Here is a 20360-nt window from a genome sequence, read left to right as displayed (position 1 = left end):
GGGGTCAGGCTAGATGTACTGTTCAGGTCCCTCCTGATCCTAGCTACTATGAAACTATGAAATTATGAAGAGGGTTGCCACTATGTTAAGGAGCTGTATGTGTATATGCTCTAACGTGGCTGAATTTTAGTTGAATTAATATGTGTGTATGTACCACCAGTTGCTAGCCTATCTGAAATTTAGTATCCAGTTTGTAGCCGTATTGGTCTAGAAGCAAAAGGAATGTTTATTTCTTCCTAGCAGGACTTCTACCATCTTTGCTCTCTCCTACGCCTGGAGAAGGGTGCCTGGGCCTTAAAGCTTGAAAATTAAGATTTTTTTTTTGCAAATATTTAGTTGGTGTAATAAATATAAAATAATAATAGTTGTCTAACTGTAATTGAATGCTATCCCAGACACCTATTACATAGAGAGGCATTGCCCTTCATAGATTTCATAGACATTAGGGCTGGAAAGGACCTCAGAGCTCAAACCTCAAGACCTCAGACCTCAAGTCCATCCCCCTGCCCTAGGGGCAGGAAGTCAGCTGGGGTCATAGGATTCCAGCAAGAAAAACATCTGGTTTTCTCTTAAATGCGTTCAAGGTAGGTGCTTGAACCACCTCCGGCAGCAGGCCATTCCAGACCTTGGAAGTTCTACATTATGTTCAGCCTGAAAAGGTCTTGCAGGAGTTTATAACCATTCAGACTTGTAATCCCTTGGGGCACTCTCATAAACAAACATTCTCCCAGGTCCTGGTGAACACTCCTTATAAACTTATAGGTGGCCATCAGGTTGCCCCTGAGCCTGCGCTTTTCCAGGCTGAAGAGTCTCATGGTTCTCAGCCTTTCGTCATAAGGTCTGTTTTCCTGACCTCTGATCATGCATGTGGCTCTCCTCTGGACTCTCTCAAGCTCCTCCACATCCTTTTTGAATTGTGGGTCCTAAAACTGGACGCAGTACTCCAGCTGCGGCCTCACCAAGGGCAAGTACAAGGGGAGAATTATGTCCTGGAATTTGCCTGAAAAGCATCTATGGATGCAAGCCAGCATTTTGCTCACTTTACTGGCTGCAGCATCACATTGCAGGCTTATGTTCATCTTGGGGTCAATCCTGACCCCAAGTCCCTCTCATCTGTAGTGCTAGTCAGCATAGCACTGCCAAGCCTGTAAACATGCTGCAGGTTTTTCCTCCCAAGGTAGAGAACCTTGCATTTTTCAGTGTTGAATACCATCAGGATCTGTTCCACCCATTTACTGAGCCTGTCAAGGTCAGCCTGGATCACCCTCCTGTTCTCAGGTGTGGATGCTTTACACCAAAGTTTGGTATCATCGGTGAACTAGGCCAGTCTGCTTCTGACTCCAATGTCCACATCATTAGTGAAGAGGTTGAACAAAATAGGTCCAACGACAGAGCCTTGAGGGACTCCACTGGTTACAGGGCACCATGATGATTGACTTCTGGCAACCACCACCTTCTGGGTCCGACCATGGAGCCAATTCCCCAACCTGCGGATCATGGTGGACCCGAGGCTGCAGTTGGCCAGTTTTGCCAAAAGGTGATCATGAGATACTAGATTGAAGGCTTTTTTAAAGTCAAGATATATGATATCAACTCTTCCCCTTTGTGCAGGTAACAGGTCACCTGGTCGTAAAAGGAAATGAGATTGGTCAAGCACGACTTACCCACAACAAACCCATGCTGGCTATCCCTCAGAGTGTTGCCATAGGCCAGTCTGTTAAGAATGGCCTCTCTGATAATCTTTTCTAAGACTTTCCTTCAGGATAGAGGTCAGGCTGATAGGTCTGTAGTTTGCCAGATCCACTCTCTTCCCTTTCTTGAATATAGGTACCACATTGACCTTCTTCCAATCTTTGGGCACTTCACCAGAGCACCAGAAGTTCTCGAAGATCCTTGCCAGAGGCTGAGCTATGATGCTAGCCAGCTCCTTGAGTATACCGGGGTGTAGATTGTTAGGGCCGGCTGACTTGAAAGTCTCCATCCTCTCAAGCTGTTCCTTCACAAAGTCAGCATTGATGGAGAAAAAGGAACCACCCACACTTAGGCGCCCCTGTCCCATAATGGGCAGGGGATTCCCATGGGACTTGTGAAAGACTTACGCAAAGTACCCATTTAGCAAGTTGGCTTTTTCCTGGGCGTTGGTCATCAGGTCTCCCTTTTGGTTTAGCAGGGGTCCAATGTTGCCCTTGCTTTTCCTCTGGCTCCCCACATATCTGAAAAAGGACTTTTTATTATCCTTGATACTTGTAGCCAATTGGAGTTCCATGGCAGCCTTGGATTTCCTGGTTTGCTCCCTGCAGGTCTGGACCAGTGCAGAGTATTCCTCCTTGGAGGTGGATCCCATCCTCCATCCTTTGTAGGTCTGTCTTTTTAGATGCAGGAGGTCCGCTAGTTCCCTGGAGAGCCAGGGGGCTGATGTGCCCTTTTCCTGCCTTTCCTCCGAGATGAAATAGCCTTAGCTTGTTCATCTAGCATCACTCCCTTAAGCAGAAACCACTCTTCCTGGACTCCCCTCCCTTTGGGGTTGTGGTCCCTTATTCATAGATTTTGTAGATTTCATAAACATCAGGGCTGGAGGGACCTCGGGAGATCATCGAGTCCAGCCTCCTGCCCAAAGGGCAGGAAGTCAGCTGGGGTCATAGGATCCCAGCAAGATAAGCATCCAATTTACTCTTGAAGGTGTTCAATGTAGGTGCTTGAACCACCTCTGTTGGCAGACTGTTCCAGACCTTGAGGGCTCGGACAGTAAAGAAATTCTTCCTTATGTCCGACCTGAAACGGTTTTGGAGGAGTTTATGACTGTTCGACCTAGTCATCCCTTGGGGCACTGTGGTAAACAAACATCCCCCCAGATCCTGGTGGTTACCCCTGATAAACTTATAGGTGGCCCTCAGATCACCCCTGAGCCTACGCTTTTCCAGGCTAAAGAGTCCCCTGTCTCTCAGCCTATCATCGTAAGATCTGTTTTCCTGACCTCTGATCACACGTGTGGCTCTCCTCTGGACTCTCTCAAGCTTCTCCACATCTTTTTGAATTGTGGAGCCCAAAACTGGATGCAGTACTCCAGCTGCGGCCTCACCAAGGCCAAGTACAAGGGGAGAATGACGTCCCGGGATTTGCTCGAGAAGCATCTATGGATGCAAGCCAACGTTTTGGTCGCTTTACTAGCCGCAGCATCGCATTGCAGGCTCATGTTCATCTTGTGGTCAATGATGATCCTCAAGTCTCTTTCTTCCGTAGTGCTATCCAATGTAGCACTGCCGAGCCTATAAGAAAGCTGCAGGTTTTTCCTCCCAAGGTGGAGAACCTTGCATTTTTCGGTGTTAAACACCATGAGGTTCTCGTCTGCCCATTTGCTGAGCTCGTCCAGGTCAGCCTGGATCACCCGCCTATCTTCTGGCGTGGATGCTTTGCCCCAAAGTTTGGTGTCATCGGCGAACTTGGCCAGTCCACTCCTGACTCCAATGTCCACATCATTAATGAAGATGTTGAACAGGATGGGTCCCAGGACAGAGCCTTGAGGGACCCCACAGGTCACAGGGCACCACGATGAGTGACTGCCATCGATTACAACCCTCTGGGTCCGACCACGGAGCCAATTTCCCAGCCAGCGGATCGTGGTGGAGCCAAGGCCACAACTGGCCAGTTTGGCCAAGAGGTGATCATGGGATACCAGATCAAAGGCTTTTTTGAAGTCAAGATATATGACATCAATCTCTTCTCACTCGTCCAGGTGATAGGTCACCTGGTCATAGAAGGAAATGAGATTGGTCAAACAAGATCTACCCGCAACAAACCCGTGCTGGCTATCCCTTAGGATGTTAGCCTGGGCCAGTCCATCAAGGATGGCCTCCTTAATAAACTTTTCTAAGATCTTCCCCAGGATAGAAGTCAGGCTAATGGGCCTGTAGTTAGCCGGATCCACTCTCCTCCCTTTCCTGAGGATCGGCACCACATTGGCCTTCTTCCAGTCTTCGGGCACTACACCAGAGCACCAGGAGTTTTCAAAGATCCATGTCAGGGGCTGGGCTATGACACTCACCAGCTCCTTGAGTACCCTGGGGTGCAGATTGTCAGGGCCAGCTGACTTGAAAGTATCCATCTTCTCAAGGTGTTCCTTCACAAGGTCAGCATTTATGGAGGGTAGGGGATCCCCATCACCCAGATCTCCCTGTCCCATAGCAGGCATGGGCGTCCCATGGGACTGATGAAAGACTGACGCAAAGTACCTATTTAATAGGTTGGCTTTTTCCTGGGCGTCAGTTGTCAGTTGCCCCATCTGGTTTAGCGGGGGTCCAACGTTGCCCTTGCTTTTCCTCCAGCTCCCTACATATCTTAAAAAGGACTTTTTGTTGTCCTTGATGCTTGAAGCTAGTTGGAGTTTAGTTGCAGTCTTGGCTTTCCTGGTTTGCTCCCTGCAGGACCGGACCAGTGCAGAATAATCCTCCTTGGAGGTGAATCCCATCCTCCATCTTTTGTAGGCTTTCCTTTTTAGCCGTAGGAGGTCCGCTAGGTCCCTGGGGAGCCAGGAGGGGCTTCTGTGCCTTCTTGCTGCCTTTCCTCCGTGTTGGAATAAATTTAGTTTGTGCATTGAGGATCGCTTCCTTGAGAAGCAACCACTCTTCTTGAATTCCCATCTCCCTGGGGTCATGGTCCCTAAGGGCCTGACTGACAAGCCTCTTGAGCTTGTCAAACTCGGCTTTTCTGAAGTCAAGGACTTCTGTGTCGCTGACTGACTTGCCAGCTTTATGGTGGATGGTGAAGGTGATCAGCTCGTGGTCGCTGTCACCCAGCTTCCCATCGATCACTAGGTTGCCGATTAGGTTGTCCCCCGTAGCCAGTACCAGGTTGAGCAGTGCTTTGCGTCTCGTTGATCCATAGACTTCTTGAGTCAGGTAGAGGTCATCCACGCACGAGAGAAAGATTTGCGACCGCTCGGATTTTGCTGAGTGATCTTCCCAAGAGATGTCCGGGTAATTGAAGTCACCCACGACAACCAAGGTCCTGGAGCAAGCGGCCTCACTGACAAGTCTCCTGAGCTTGTCAAAGTCAGCCCTCCGGAAGTCGAGGACCTCTGTACTGCTGAATGACTTGACAGCTTTTTGGTGGATGGCAAAGGTGATCAGCTCAAAGTTGCTGTCACCCAGCTTCCCTTTGATCATTAGGTTGCTGATTAGGTCATCCCTGGTTGCCAGTACCAGGTCAAGCAGCGCTTTGCCTCTTGTTGGCCCATAGACTTCTTGAGTCAGATAGAGCTCATCCACGTATGTGAGGAAGCTTTCTGACTGTTCAGATTTGGCCAAGTGTGCTTCCCATGAGATGTCTACATAGTTGAAGTCTCCCATGAAAACCATGGACTGAAAGTGTGCAGCCTCAGCCAACTCACTGGCAAACTCCTGGTCAATCTCTTGATTCTGGGAGCGAGGTCTGTAGTAAACTCTCACCATTGTATCTCCTGTGCTGTGTTCCCCACAGATTGTTAACCCAGAGGGTCTCTAGACATCCACCCTGGGTGCCGATGTCAGCTTGTATGATGCATAGTTCTCCTACACCTCCGCCCCTTTTATCTACATGATCCCTCCTGTACAGGGTATAGCCATCTATACCCGTGGTCCAATCATGGGTGGAGTCCCACCAGGTCTCCATTACCCCTATGACATTATAATTATTTGTGTTGAGCAAGAGGACAAGTTCCTCCTATTTATTCCCCAAGCTCCTGCCATTGGTGTACAGGCAGACAAGTGTCCTCTTGGGAGCCCTTACCTTGCCCGCAGCTTGCTCTAGGTCTGGGTCAGAGGTAGGCTTCCTTAAGTGCCTTGGCCGGCTGGTTTTGCAATTGTTGCTCAGTGGGCCAGCAGTGGTGATAGTCCTCCCATCCCCCCCTGTGGGCTTAGCTTAAAGCCCAGTGAAACAGGTCAGCCAGTCTGGCTGAGAAGAGCCTCCTCCCAGTGGAGAGAGGTGGAGGCCGTCCATTCCCAGCAGCTGACTGCCTCTCTCATGAAAGAGGGGACTGTGGTCAAGGAAGCTGAAGCCTTCCCCATGACACCAGTGCCACAGCCTTTGGTTCACTACTTGGATCCTCCTCTCCCTCCTCAGCCTGTAACCTGAAACCAGAAGGATTGATGAAAACATAACCTGTACCCCCAACCCCTTAAGTCCTGTTCCCAAATCCCTTAATGCAGAATAAATGTGTTCACACTGGGAATGCAGACAAGCTCTCACACTTTTGCCCTTAGGATGTTTTTGATTCTGTTACTTTGTGCTCGTCATAGAGACTTAGTAATATTAACTGTAAATATAGGTATTATTATATCTAAGTCCCTTGGGTATTTAATTATTCTAAGAGAATCTTTTATGTAAACAAGTTAATAATGATATCCCTCCTTTGGGGCCCACCATTGCAAGCTTTGTAAGTAGTCTAGCCCTTGACTAACAAATCTGAATTAGAAATGTATGTGATAACTCTTTCTTGTTTTTTGTATCTGATGTCAATGAGATAGCACCCATTGAAAGGATGATTCTTAAAGGAAACACTGGCACCACTTAATGTTGTTTGCTCATTTTTTAAGGGACAAATTAACATTATGTATCTTTATGTCATTTTGAAACTGCAGCTGACAACAAACTATGCTAATTCCATATGGCACTTTTATCCAACAGGCTGATGCACACAATTCAGGTTTCTAAGAAATGCTGGCTCTGCTTCAAAATACAGCATAAAACATAGCTGGATACATTGGTCAAACTGTGTATATCCTGAGGCAACTGACTATTTATTTATACTATTTATATCTGAAAACTTTCTCTTACGATAAAAATATGAGTAACCATATACAAGAACAAACAACAACATTAAAACTTCATCTTCCCGTGAAAGAACCCAAACCCTGTTTTTTGTTAAGGTCACCAATGATATGTTTTCAGCCCCGGGGTCATGAATTACTACTTGTGTGTAAGACAAGACTTCAAGTTGGTCTGTTATCCTGTTTATCTACAATGTATGTTGTGCTTTCTTATTTCAACATTTAGAGAGTTAGCAAGAGAATAAGAAGGCCTTTTAAAAAAAAAAGAATGGGTCCATTTCTTAATGTAAACTTCAGTTTTTTGTAATGCTTAGCTATTTTATACAGTAAAATTCTCTTAATTAAGTGCCCTGGTAAGTATCAGTAGATTTCCAAATTAAGAGAAAAGGGTGTCATAAAAAGAGCTTAAAAAGTTGTAAAATGAAATAAAACACTACAAGGAAAAGTGATATTCACTGTTTCTCATTTTTATTTTTTTCACTTTAAAGTTTTCATCATCTTCTATATTAAAAATACAATTTCTCCAAACTGTCTTCTGTTTACTGGCTCATCTGTTAAGACTTTGGTCATGTCCTGGTTATTCCCCTCATTGACTATTGCAACCATCTCCTTCTTGGTGTCTCTCTGTTTTCCTGTTTACATTTCCTACCCATTAGTCACAGAGCATCATTCCCTTACCAGACTTTTAACATTATATTTAAGATTTTTGCCCTGTGTTTGGACATATCCTTAACACCATACCTGTCTACATCTCTCCTCTTCCTTGCCACATCCCTTTTCACTGCACTGTTCATTGTGGCATTCTAGCTCCCTATATTTCATTCCATCTCTTTTCTTATCACAACTTTTTATCAGCTGCCCAGATTTCTAAAATAGTCCTTCTTCTCAGTCATTCTAGACCCTCATTCTGTCCCTGTATAAATTCCACTCCAAGCCCCCAAACACTTCTACAGAACCTCCAAATATGTACATGCATAATGCTTTTGCTATTTTTATTTAATAAAAATAAATATTAGGACACTATCTTTGGGCTTCTCAAGTATATTCTTATTTGGACTTTGTGTTTTAAACATTAAACCCTTTTAAGCAAAAACAGTCTTTTTCTTGTATTTTGTATGTTACTTAAGAACATTGTCTGTACTTAAGGAAATTCAAACTATTATTTAACAGACACCTTACTTTTTATTCCTTGTATGTAAATGGAAGTATTAAATACAATCAGATCTTTCACAAATCCCTAAAGAACGCCGTCCTTCCCAGACTTTTCAGTATCTTGTTGTTGTTTTTAATCATTGATTATGGTCTTGTAATCAGTCTCACTCTACATAATGCTGTTCTTATCATGGCTAATATAAATTAATATTTCGGTAAAACGGTACCAAATGATCAACTAAAATGCAAGTATATATCATTTACTGAATATCTTTCATCTTCAGATTCTGTAATTGTATATTATAAAAAAGGGAATCAAATACATCTGTCAAAATTTATAAACTCTTATGCCTATTGACAATTTTGTTACTCTTCCAATAATTCTATTTTTTGTCTAAATTTCCCATTGTTTAACAAAGACTAAAAGTTAGACGTTACAATTTCACTTTCTGCTTTTTTTGAAAATGATATCTTGCATTTTATTTTAAATTATTGGTGTATTTTGACAAGAAGTTATATTGATATGTATTTACCAGCAGGTTTATTAACTGAAAAAAAATAACATAGGGTACATCCATATTGCAAGTAAAGGTACAATTTATACCCTATGCTAAGGGATGTACCCTAAGCTAATGATAGCTATAAAGACATGGTGGTGCATTGATGTCAACATTAACCACCTAAATGTATAGTGACTGTCCTGTGCCATATGGTGTCACAACTTCACTAATATTGTTATTCACGCTAACTAGATGCTGTAATTGTACCTTACTCTTTATATGAAGATGTATATGCATAGAGTTTAATTCCTTTGATTCATATGTAGGTGGAGATACTTCAGAAAAATTCAATGAATATAGTGCATTTAATATGTGTGTGCATGTGTGTGTGTATTACACAGCATATATGTAATGGGGTGCTCAATCAGCTGCATGTGTGTAAGGTAGCTAGGATCTGAATTCGTCTTTCAGGACCTTGTCTGGAAGCCAGTGTTTGATTTGATCTCTATGCCTCCATGCTAAACTTCTGTTCTCACCTGCCACATCTTGAATCTGATTTATTTAAATCAGGAGGCTTCTCCCAGGTGGATATCCTCAGGTGCAATCAATGGCTGCTTTCCTGGGGCTCCTACCTCCCCTTTTACCCCATCCATTCACCTACCATTTGTTACTGTATAAGAAGTTTGAATTCCTTTGTACAGATTTGTCCTGGGAGGCAAAGTAATGCAGGGCACTTACCTGCAGTCTGGGACGGAGCACACGTGGAGTGGAGGGAGGAACCTGCGTGGCTTGTTAGCTGCCTTTTTGTACAGCTGCAGCTGGCCGGTGACATCAGCATCAGACGTCAGCCGGCAAAGTTAAAAATGGTGGCCACTGCTGCAGAGGGGGTGGATAGCCAGGAGACCAAGCTGCAGCCGATGCCGGCAGCAGAGTGGGCTCCACAGGCAGACACTGAGGAATACAGCAAGCTGGAGGTAATGGTGGCTGAGGAGGGGAGTACCACATCGAAGACCACTGCTAATCAGCAAAGGAGTGACTGTCTGACTGAATGAGGGAAAGCAGAAGCAGCCCCGGGAGCGCTGCTGGATTCAGGTGTGAGTGCCGGGACAGCGGGCTTGGAGGATGCCATGATGAGAGGCGAAGATCCAGGGACAACCCTGAAGGGTATGGTAGTCAGGGCAGGGATTGCCGCCGGGACCCAGGCCATTGAGCATGGGATCGGAGGTGGTCTGGGGAGCGACAAATAGAGTGTAGTGCCATTCCTCCCCTTTAAGGGCCCAGGGATGGGGAATAGGTGGTGGGTTGGTGAAGGTGCATTGGTTGTTTCAGAACACCCTAATCTAGGGGGACAGAGTCTATAGGGGTGTGCCCTCATGGTGGGGTTCACAGGGAAGCCCTGGTGGGGCAGCAGTGGAGAAGGTTCCTCATGGGACAGGAGTAAGGTGTGAGGCACTGCAGGGGCGAGCAGAGCCTCCTGCCATTGGCTTCAGGACGGAGAGTGGTGGACATGGCCTGTGGGGAAGACCACAGATAACAACAAGGTGGTACACCGAAGGTGATGTGAGGCCGGGGTGTAGGGGTGGTGGAGCCCCGTGAGCAACTGTCGGGCCTAGCCCGGGCCACCAAGGGACCTGCTAACTAACCCCGCCTCCTGAGGAATGCCAAGATGAGGCAGGCAAGAACAGGGTTGGTGACATGGGAGGGAAGAACTACCCCGGCGACAAACCAGCCCGGAAGAGGCGGGACCACCACTGAGAGACCAGAGTCACCTGAGAGCGGCTAGCCAAAGCCCAGCGGTCGCAAGGTTCAGTGTCAATCATTAGCTTTGTCAAGTCAACTCAATAAAGTCCTATCAATATTTGAAAGGAAATTGTCTCATTGACAGACTCGCACTTTGATGCTTTCAAATACCAGATCTCTACTCCCAGTTGTATATTCTTCACCAGAAGTCTCAGGCAGGATTTTACTCCAGTGTTCCCTTTTAGAGCCAGTTACCTATCCAGGTGACTGCACTTAATTGGTTGGCATCTGTCTCTCCTCTGAGGCAGAGTGCCTGTGCCTGACCACTCTCTTTCTCCTGGCCAGCCACTTCCTTCTTTGTGGCTCCTGGGATCCTGCTGGTCTTCTCCGGCATGCAGGAACAACTGCTGATGCCAGGCTTCTCAGGCGGGCTGATGTACAGGACTATGCCAGTCCATCCTGGCTAGCCTGCACTCAAGCCATGCTTCTACGGTGTGCAAGCTCTGCTGCCTGTGCTGGTCTTGCCGAGCCCCCTCTTTTTGATTTCCAGTTTTCATTTAAAACCAGTGTGCTGCTTCCAGCCAAACCAGAAGCAGCTGACTGCCCCCCATATGCATCCAGCACACATTCTTAAAGTATGCTGGTGCCAGTGCACGATTCACCTGCTGCTTTTCTGATGTCACCGAGGCATCCTCTGCCCAGTGAGCAGCTCCAGTGGCTCTTCTTGGGTTCTGTGATTTCATTTTGGGATCCTCCCAAAGTGTTGGGAGCACACATCCACAATATATAATAGTAAATAATAATATATATGTACTATAATATAGGTATACAGGTTTACCTTGATTTATGCTGTACATGTGTTCCTGGAGAATGATTTATAAATCAAATTTACATAAAGCTAACCCACTTTACAATGTAACAAATAGGGGTAGGTTCCCATGGTGGTGAGGGAGGGAGGGAGTGAGACTTGGATTAGGGAAGGGTAGGGGAGAGGGGTGCGGGGTGCTGTTTCCAGGGCTGCACAAGGCAGCAAACCAGAGGGAACAGAGTGGCACTCACCCCAGTCCTGGCTGCAGTGCCAGCTGCACTGTGCTCCACCTGTCCCCACGACCTCTGCTCCTGGGCTACGCTGTGCCGTGGTGCCGGCAGCTGGTGTTGGGGTGAGTGCTGCACCCCATGCTGCCTGGGGCTCTGCTTGTCCACACTCACCCCAGCCAGTGCTGGAGCAGCCCTGGAAGCACCCAACATCAGCTGCTTGCACCACAACACAGTGCAACCCAGAAGTTGGGGTAAGCCCAGGTGCAGGTGGACAGGCAGAGCATGGCGCAGCCCAGTGGCTGCAGGCACCTGGCACCAGCTGCTCCCAGGGCCACTGCAGCCAGGGCTGGGGTGAGTGGGGCCATGGCCCTTTCCCCTCTCCCCCCCAACAGACTTACCTGCTTGGGAGGTCGGCGGGGGGGGGGCAGGGCATCTATGCTGATCGCATAAGAGTGAATTTACCTCACATATAAAGAATTATGGGTCTAAATATGTTCATCGGATAAGAGAAAATTTACCTATAAAGAATCCTCTTAAATCGAGGTAAACCCGTATTATCACTGCTACCTAGTAATAGTAGTGCATGTGTATGCAGAGTAGCAATTTAATGATACATATTTTAAGTTTATCATTGTATATTCATGATACAACTATATTATGAACAAGTGCACTAACACTGAAGGGAAATGTCACTGAACTTCAAACTTCTGTGCTCTCCAAGTTTTACATTTCATATTCAGTTCTTTTTAGAAAGTTAACCCATGTCATTTATAGCAGTTCTATCCTTTGTGGCTCATCTTTGTGCAGTCATAATAGATTTTACTGACTTGTATAGAAAGAATTATAATGGAAATGCCTAAATCATTCTGGGGATATGGGAAGAAGGAGGATCTTAACTTATTGCTGTTGTAACAGTATCTACTACTCAGAAACTAAGCCATGCAAAAATACTTTCAAAATAAAATAGTCAAATGTACTTTGGTAATGCAGGTGAAGTTAAGAAATTAAGATAAAATGTAAAGGTATAAATTTAAACACATGTAATGGCAAAAAGTGTTTGTTTATTTCTGCTTTAAATAAAATGCAAACATGTAGAAATCTAAAACATAGGAAAACAAAGTTTTCTATTAGAAAAATACTGTGATTAAAGAGCCAGGGAGTTAATTATGTATTGTAGAATGTTCTGACTTGCCATTTTTATTTTTCAACTTTTATTTAGTAATGTTTCTTCCCCAACAGAAAACAAATAGCTGACAAAAATGTCTGGCTTGGGAGAATAGGGGAGGGTCATTGATTTGTCATCTGTCACTCAAGAACAGAGGCACTACTAACAACCAGGACACAGGACTCACTGGTTTGCTTTCCAAATCCTTTCCCATTTAATAAAATGGTTTAATAAAGAATGATGATGGATCCTAGTGACTATACGTAGGAGGGCCTGGTGACTGTACATGGTGTACCCCAGTGTAAATGTATTGCCAAGTGATCATTTAGGTAGGAATTTAGTCTATTATTGTTTTGTAGGGTGATATATTAAGTATGGAGTAAACAAGGGCAATGGAGAGACTCAAATAAAGTACTTAGGGAGTGATAATAATTTTTTTCTTGTTTCCCTTTCCCCTCCACCCAATAACTCACTTAAATGTCAAAATTTGAAAAATTGTAACCAGATCCAGATTTATGTAGAGTCGGTATTACCTGAGAAGCTGATGACCCTGTTAGTGACACTTTTGGATAATTTGAATAGTTAGACTGGGAGACTAGAAAGAAGATGGTGACAGCTGGGAGTGACTTGCTACTCTAGTTTGTCTCCTTTGCTGAAATGTCACTCTCAATAAGCAGATGTAAACTTTTCCCCGATTGCAGAATTCAATTAGTCTAAAATTAGAAGAGTAGGCTTCTGACCTAACTGCAGTGCTGAAGTAAGTTTAGATATGAAAAAGCATGGGGCTGATACATTGCCTTCAGAACTGTGGATCAGATTTTCAAATGTGCTCAGTGTTAGCTTAATTTTGTTCCCCTTGAAGTCAACAAGAATTTTATTGTTGCCTGTAGTGGAAGCAAAGTTTCATCAGTCTTGACTGCTTTTGAAGATCCCACCTTATGCACATTTGATTATGTGTACCACTAAATTATGCTCTACTAAATCAAGTTGGACCTAGCACAGCAGGCCTCTGAATTGCATCCCTGATGGCCTTCTCTTTCCTGATCCAACTGGATAGCTGTTCAGGAGAACATCTATTGTTCAGGAGAACATTAACTATTTATAAACAGGTACTACAAAAGAATGAAACATTTTTGCAGATTAAACAACACAGGGTGCATCTACACAAGACCCTATGTTCCCGTACCATTGCCAGGCACGAACCGTGATGCTGCCACTACTACACAGTAGCAACGACCTACTGAAGAAAAAGGTAATTAGGAACAGTCAGCATGAATTCACCAGGGCATGTCATGCCTTACCAATGTGATTGCCTTCTATGACAAGGTGATAGAAGTATATGTGGGGGGACTGGTCGATGTGGTATACCTTGATTTTAACAAGTCTGTTGATATGGCTTTCCATAGTATTTTTGCAGGCAAGCTAAGAAAATATGGACTGGATGAATGGACTGTAAGGTGGGTAGAAAACTGGCTGGAGCATCTGAGAGTAGTAATCAATGGTTCCATGTCTAGTTGGCAACTGGTATCAAGTGGAGTGCCCAAGGGTTCAGTCCTGGGGCTGGTTTTGTTAAATATCTTTATCAATTTCCTGGAAGATGACATTGAGTGCACCCTCAGAAAGTTTGCAGATGACACCAAGCTCGGGGGAGTAGTAGATATGCTGGAGGGTAGGAATAGGATTCAGAGTGACCTATACAAACTGGAGGATTGGGCTAAAATAAATGTCATGAGGTTCAATAAGGACAAGTACAAAGTCCTGCACTTAGGATAGAAAAATCCCATGCACCAGTACAGGTTGGGAGCTGACTAGCTGGGCAGCAGCTCTGCAGAAAATGACCTAGGGGTTACAGTGGACTATGAGATGAATATGAGCTAGCCGTGTGCATTTATTTCCAAGAAGTCTAACAGCATAATGGGCTGCACTGATAGCTGTTTTCCCACTAGGTCAAGGAAAGTGATTCTTCCCCTCTATTCAGCACTGCTGAGGCCACATCTGGAGTACTGTGTTCAGTTTTGGACCCCCCACTACAGAAAGGATGTGGACAAATCGGAGAGAGTCCAGCAGAGGGCAACAAAAATGGTAAGAGGGCTGGGGCACATGACTTTTAAGGAAAGACTGAGGGAACTGGGCTTATTTAGACTAGAGAAGAGAAGACTGAGGGGGGATTTAATAGCAAACTTTCAACTGTTTGAAGTGAGGTTCAAAAGAGGATGGAGCTAAACCATTCTTAGTGGTGGCAAATGCAGAACAAGGAGTGATGGTCTCAAGTTGCAACAAGGGAAGTTTAGGTTAGATATTAGGAAGAATTTTCTCACTAAGAGAGCAATAAAACCCTGGAACAGATTACCCAGACAGATGGTAGAAGCTCCATCCTTGCATGTTTTCAAAACCTGGCTAGACAAAGCTTTGGCTGGGATAATTTGTTGGGGATGGTCCTGCTTTGAGCAGAGGGTTGGACTAGATGGCCTCCTGAGGTCCCTTCCAACCCTAGCTTTCTATGATTCTATGACTGAGCAGTACCAACTGTGCAGTGGGGTGCATGTGTAGACATGCTCACAGATAACTTTATCAGAGTTTAAGATGGTGAAACCTGTAGAGTTGATAGAAACATATTTAACATACATCTATTAAACTATTTAGATTAAGGGGATATGAAGAAATATTCTGTACATATGCATGTACTATTTATTCCCTGAATGAGATTATATTCTTTTTATTACAAATTAAATCTAGTCTATCAGGGAAGCTATCCTTTATCCATAATCTTTATGTGTAATCCCTAGTGGGCATTCTGTTTATTTACAATTAATACTAGTAAAGATTACCTGGAAATATAATGGTTAGGGACAGAAATTAGACATAAGGTGGTATAAGTGATTGGAAACCAGTTCAAATCTGTAACACAATAGAAGTTCAGTGCATATAAACCATTTTCAAAATGGCCAATGCCACTTTAAGATAATCCTGGATGGATATAGTATCAGATTTAACTGGTTTAGGTTAAATTGGGTTATTGAACTTTTGTCTCAGATCCCCTCCAGATTCAAGTCAACTCACAGTCCCTCAGTGTCCCAGGATGCTTTGGACCTTGCTTGCAGACCCTCCTTCACACGGTGGACAGGATCACCTCGGTCCAAGTTGTCTGCTCCAGCTGAGCAGGGAAGCAGTATTGATGCATAGGGGATGTACGTGCACCCCCTGACAGCAGTATTCCCGGGCAGGGGGGACAAGGCCTCTGAAAGCACTGGCCAGGGAGTGTGCCAGGAGAAGTGGTCCCCCTGTGACTGATCCCGCTGGCCCAGAAGTGCCGCTGCCAGTTGCAGTTTGGAAGGATTGGCTGTGGGGACCCCTCCATAGTCACTGACTGTACATTGGGGAGGCAAGTGCCCCACCGACTCAGGAGGCACCAGTTGCCTGTGCAGGGAAGTATGCTCTAGCACTCTCCTGCTTCTGGGCTGAGCCACTAAAGGCATGTGGCTGCATTTCTGGCATCAAAAATTAATGTCTGTTCACTTACTTATCAGTTTAGTACACGCAGTTTAGACTAACCTGTGAAGATTGAATTGATTCAGCCTTGTGTTTTTTGACTGTGTGTACTTAGTGAATAGGACAGAAACTTAGCTAAAATCTGGATCAATTTCAATTTCAAAGAATGTCAGTTGATATGAAAGAGGAAAAATAATAATAATAACAACATTAGTATACCTAATCCGTAGCCGTCATTAATTATTTTTTAAGATACAGGTTTACTTTGTCTTTCACTATCTTTTGTCCATCATCAGTAAATCAGTCTGTCTAACTGTAATGGATTTCTGTATGATAGATAAGGAAAAGCTCAAGTAATAGGAATGTATTAATATGATTTTGGTAGTCACTTTGTAAGTAATTGTCAGGTAATTGCACTTGCTTTGGTCCTTAGCTCAAAATATGAAGAAAAAATGAAAGGGTTGTCTAGCTGGGTCAGGTTTTAATGCAACAACAGTGTGCTAAATTGTTAAACATACAAGCTTTCCTCCATGCTTTGCAGATTTTATGGTCATAGAGACTTTATGTTATTCTCTTATTATGGTCATAGAGAAGCAGGGCTAGAAGGGACCTCCAGAGTCATCTAGTCCAACCCCCTGCCTGAGGCAGGATTATCCCTATCCAAACCATCCCATATAACCATAATCTAAACAATACTTAAGTCTACCCTCAACCCTAACACAACATAGATCTAACAACCTAACCTGCCACAGGTAAATCAGGGGAACCATGGCACTAAAGTTTTGCTTCTATAAAATGTTGTCTGTATATGCTCAAGAGGTGCCAGGTACAGGGAAATAGATAAGATATTATAACATTGAAAGAATTGTTGGGGGGTCACTAAACATGCAGTTGATATAATTGTATCAGGGACATGTCAGTCTTCACATTCCAAAAAAGAATATCACTCTCTGTGTGATCTTTGGTGTACTGGATATATTTTAATTAGATCTAGTTCTATTTTGCTGTCTACGGCATGGTGCAACTAACTGCACATGGAATGTCTTCTAGCACAGATGAGAAATCATACCCATTCCTTATTCTTTCTCAGGAAAAAAAAAAACACATTGGTGAATGTTATTTGGACTTAAGGCTTTTGAGACAACACTGGTTTTACCATTGGTTAGGAAGAGGTCAGGTCTTTTGGCAGGTAGCTGATGAAGTAGATGTACATAAGCTGATATTTTTTCTAGTCACAAATCCAATTTCTTTGCAAGCAGTTATTCCATATAAATTCAATGAGTTTAAGAAATGTAATAAGTGATCTTTCAGTTGGATACAAGTATTGGACAGGTTTAAGTATGAAAGACAATTCTTACTAGATACAAATTCATCCTGCCTACCATATTTAGCTTGTTTTATAGCTTATATGCTTACAGTGAAAAATAATTGAGTACTAAAGATTAAACATATACAACCTAGGCAATTTAGTGTTGTAGGTATAAAGTAAATTTAGGGCTTGTAAAATCTGCCATGTTGGTAGCACATGAAAAAAGACATTCCTAGAACAAAATGCTTTATATAAATAAAAAGAACAAGGCAGAGCATGAACCCAAGAAATACAAACTTTACTAGCCTATTCTATCAGTATGTCCTAACCTTGACATGTAGGAAACCTTTGTACAATTGAAAGAGTAGCACAGTCATAACAAAAAAAAATCAGTTCGTGGCTTCTCTGCTAAGACTGTTGCTATGGTTCCTATTACTTTAAGGAAGAAACAGCAGCAGAGAGAACCCCAGGTGGGGAAGGCTACCTGTTATGTACCTGTTATGTGATACAGGGCATGTCCCAGGAGAATACTTGTGGCAGAGCAAGCAACACTGTAGCAGTATCAAGCCTGATGGACAGCAGTGCCTATTGCAGCACTAGCTGCTTGGTAATAGTAGTGCAGGGCAGAATCCAGCTTAGGAGACAAGGCAATACCACAGCAGCTAGGCCAGCAGTAGCAGCCTACCCTTGAGATCAGTAAGCAAGCCTAATCAGCGAACACCTGCAACCTGTCCAAGGTAGTCACCTAACTGGACAGGGGAAGGGCCTGGGAGATGCATAAACCCAGGGCTTGAGCCAGGTCAGGCAGTCTAGTCCCAGAGGCTGAAGGAGAAGGAGCTTTGCTGTGAGATGACTGGCTGAGACCTCACTAAGCTTGAGAACAGCAAGTAAGGAGCTGAGGGCTGGTAGGGGACTGAGACCCAGAAGGAAGAAAAGGTTTAGGAGACAGCCAGCAGGCTGAGCATTTGTGTTAAAGCTACAGTGCCTGTGTTTTTCTTCTTGAGTTTTAACTGGTGGCTTGGGTTTGGTGCTACTGGGGAGAGAAGTCCTAGCTGTGCCTTCAAGGCATGAAACTGCCTTGAAGCCAGCCAGGGATCAGGTTCAAACAGCAGAGTAACAGGGACAAGGCCAGGGGTCCAAGCAGGGATCAAACCAGGGTCAGGGACCCATAGCCCAAGGAGGGTGAAACAAATGCTACAGAGGAACAAGAACCAGGGTCAGGGACCTGTAGCCCAGGAGGGGTAAGATTAGCCCAGAAGGGCAGAGAACAGGGGTCAGGGGCCCAGCTGCCCAGAAGGATGAATTCTGGGGCCAGAAGGACAAATCAAGAGACAAAAGAGCTAGGGGTCCAGAGACATTGTCAACTGACAGGGATGAAGCTGAGAAAGCCAGACCCAAATCCATGAGCCAGAGCCAGAGGAAAGGAAGGATGGCACCAGGAGAGCTGAAATCTCTGCAAGGGACAACTTGGTACAGGACCACCTGTGAGACATGGATATAGTTATAAGGGAGGTCAGAGGACATGCATAGCCTATAAGGCAACAGGTGGCTTTGGGGCACATACAGGCCAGGAGGCCCAACTTAAAGTGAGGATGGGATTGGGGATCAGCAAATTCTGAGAAGGATTCACTGGTAGAAGGGTACAATGGAGCTCCTTCTAGGACCCTCTGGCAGCTTCCCTTTCAACAATCAATGAAGAACACCAAGGAATGGTAGATGGGGGAGAAGGAAAGGTAGCTTAGAACTAGAGCGGAACAAGAGTTGCATTGCTGTCAGGGGGCATCGTGGCCATGCCTGGAGCACCAGACTTCTTACACTGTCAAAACGTGGGACGAGCAACACCACTTATCATTTTAAAATAGCAGATATGTGCCTAGTAGTGAGTGGAATAAGACCACAGATTTCTTATGAATAGCATACCCCAAATAGTCATTACAGAAAACATTCTGTGTCTAGTTGTTTGAAATAAATTCCTTTCGGTGATACTTGAGACAGTGAGGATGTTGTGTGTCATACCAATAAAATATCCAATCTTATTCCCACTGTGTATAGAAAACATACCAACGGTATACACACTTGCATCATTTTTATACTACATTCAGAATGTAAATTGTGCCCTAATGTGTTTTAACAAAGTTAAATAATGTGATCTGAAAGATAGTGTAACAGAGGCAGGATGGATTGTGTGGGAATTTGGCACTGAGATGAAGCCAATCAGTCAACAGTGGTTTTAAGTGAAATCTCTAAAATAAATTAGCTTTAGCTTTCATTTAAATGTAAAACCTAGGAAGAAAAAAACCTAGTCATAGAATAACTATTTTTAACAGTAGAGGAAGAAAGTCTACAAATGATCAGACTAGGTAGGTACCATCCAGTTTATTTCTTGAAAAACGTAATGAATAAGTACTATAACTATCTTAAGCATGGTGGCATATTGTGCATCCAGTTTAGTAGATCCTGGCTTTTTGAGCCTAAGTACAGAAACCTGAGGCCAGATTTGCTGACTAGTGCATAAGAGCAGTTAAGAGTAGACCTCCTTCAAAAGTGATTGTCCAGGAGCCCTACTGAGGAAGTTATGTCTTGACTGAAACAGATGGAAAATGGAATAGATACAATTTAATGTAGCTGAGATCCTCCTTCTAATAGCCATAAAGGAGTCTGATCATTTTCAGGTGCTGAAAACATTACAAATAGTTGGAAAAAATCTTCTTTGCAAACTTTTGGGTACAATTACCCTTTGTCAGGCAGAGGACGCATCTGAAGATGGTCTGTTTTCTTGCTAGATGGAGTAATAAAGCAGCTAGAGGCCAGTATGTATGCAAGCAAGCCAGTCAGTTAGAATGTAAAAATGAAAGGTGTTTTGTAAATTCCCTTTGAGGATTAGAACTGAAAGATCAGAGAGAGAGAGTGGTTGTCTTGTGAGAAATGTGCCCCCACAGGTAATTGGGTATTCCTGTCTTTGATAGATTTTCGGTGTGCATTCTTTCTGGTATGCAGTTGTTGTCTAGTTTACATCATGGATTACATCATGGCATAAAGAGTTTATTAGGCACTGGTAGGCCTGCAGGAAGGTAAATTAAAGTGGTTGTGTTATGTAGAAACAACAAAATTAATGGGCAGCTCTAAAATCCTTTCCTTTAACATAATGAACTGTGTGGTCCATT

The sequence above is a fragment of the Crocodylus siamensis genome, chromosome 3, assembly GCF_052110815.1.
Source record: "Crocodylus siamensis isolate JL-2025a chromosome 3, ASM5211081v1, whole genome shotgun sequence".
Classification (NCBI taxonomy): Eukaryota; Metazoa; Chordata; order Crocodylia; family Crocodylidae; genus Crocodylus; species Crocodylus siamensis.
Note: the sequence above shows the minus strand (reverse complement) of the source record.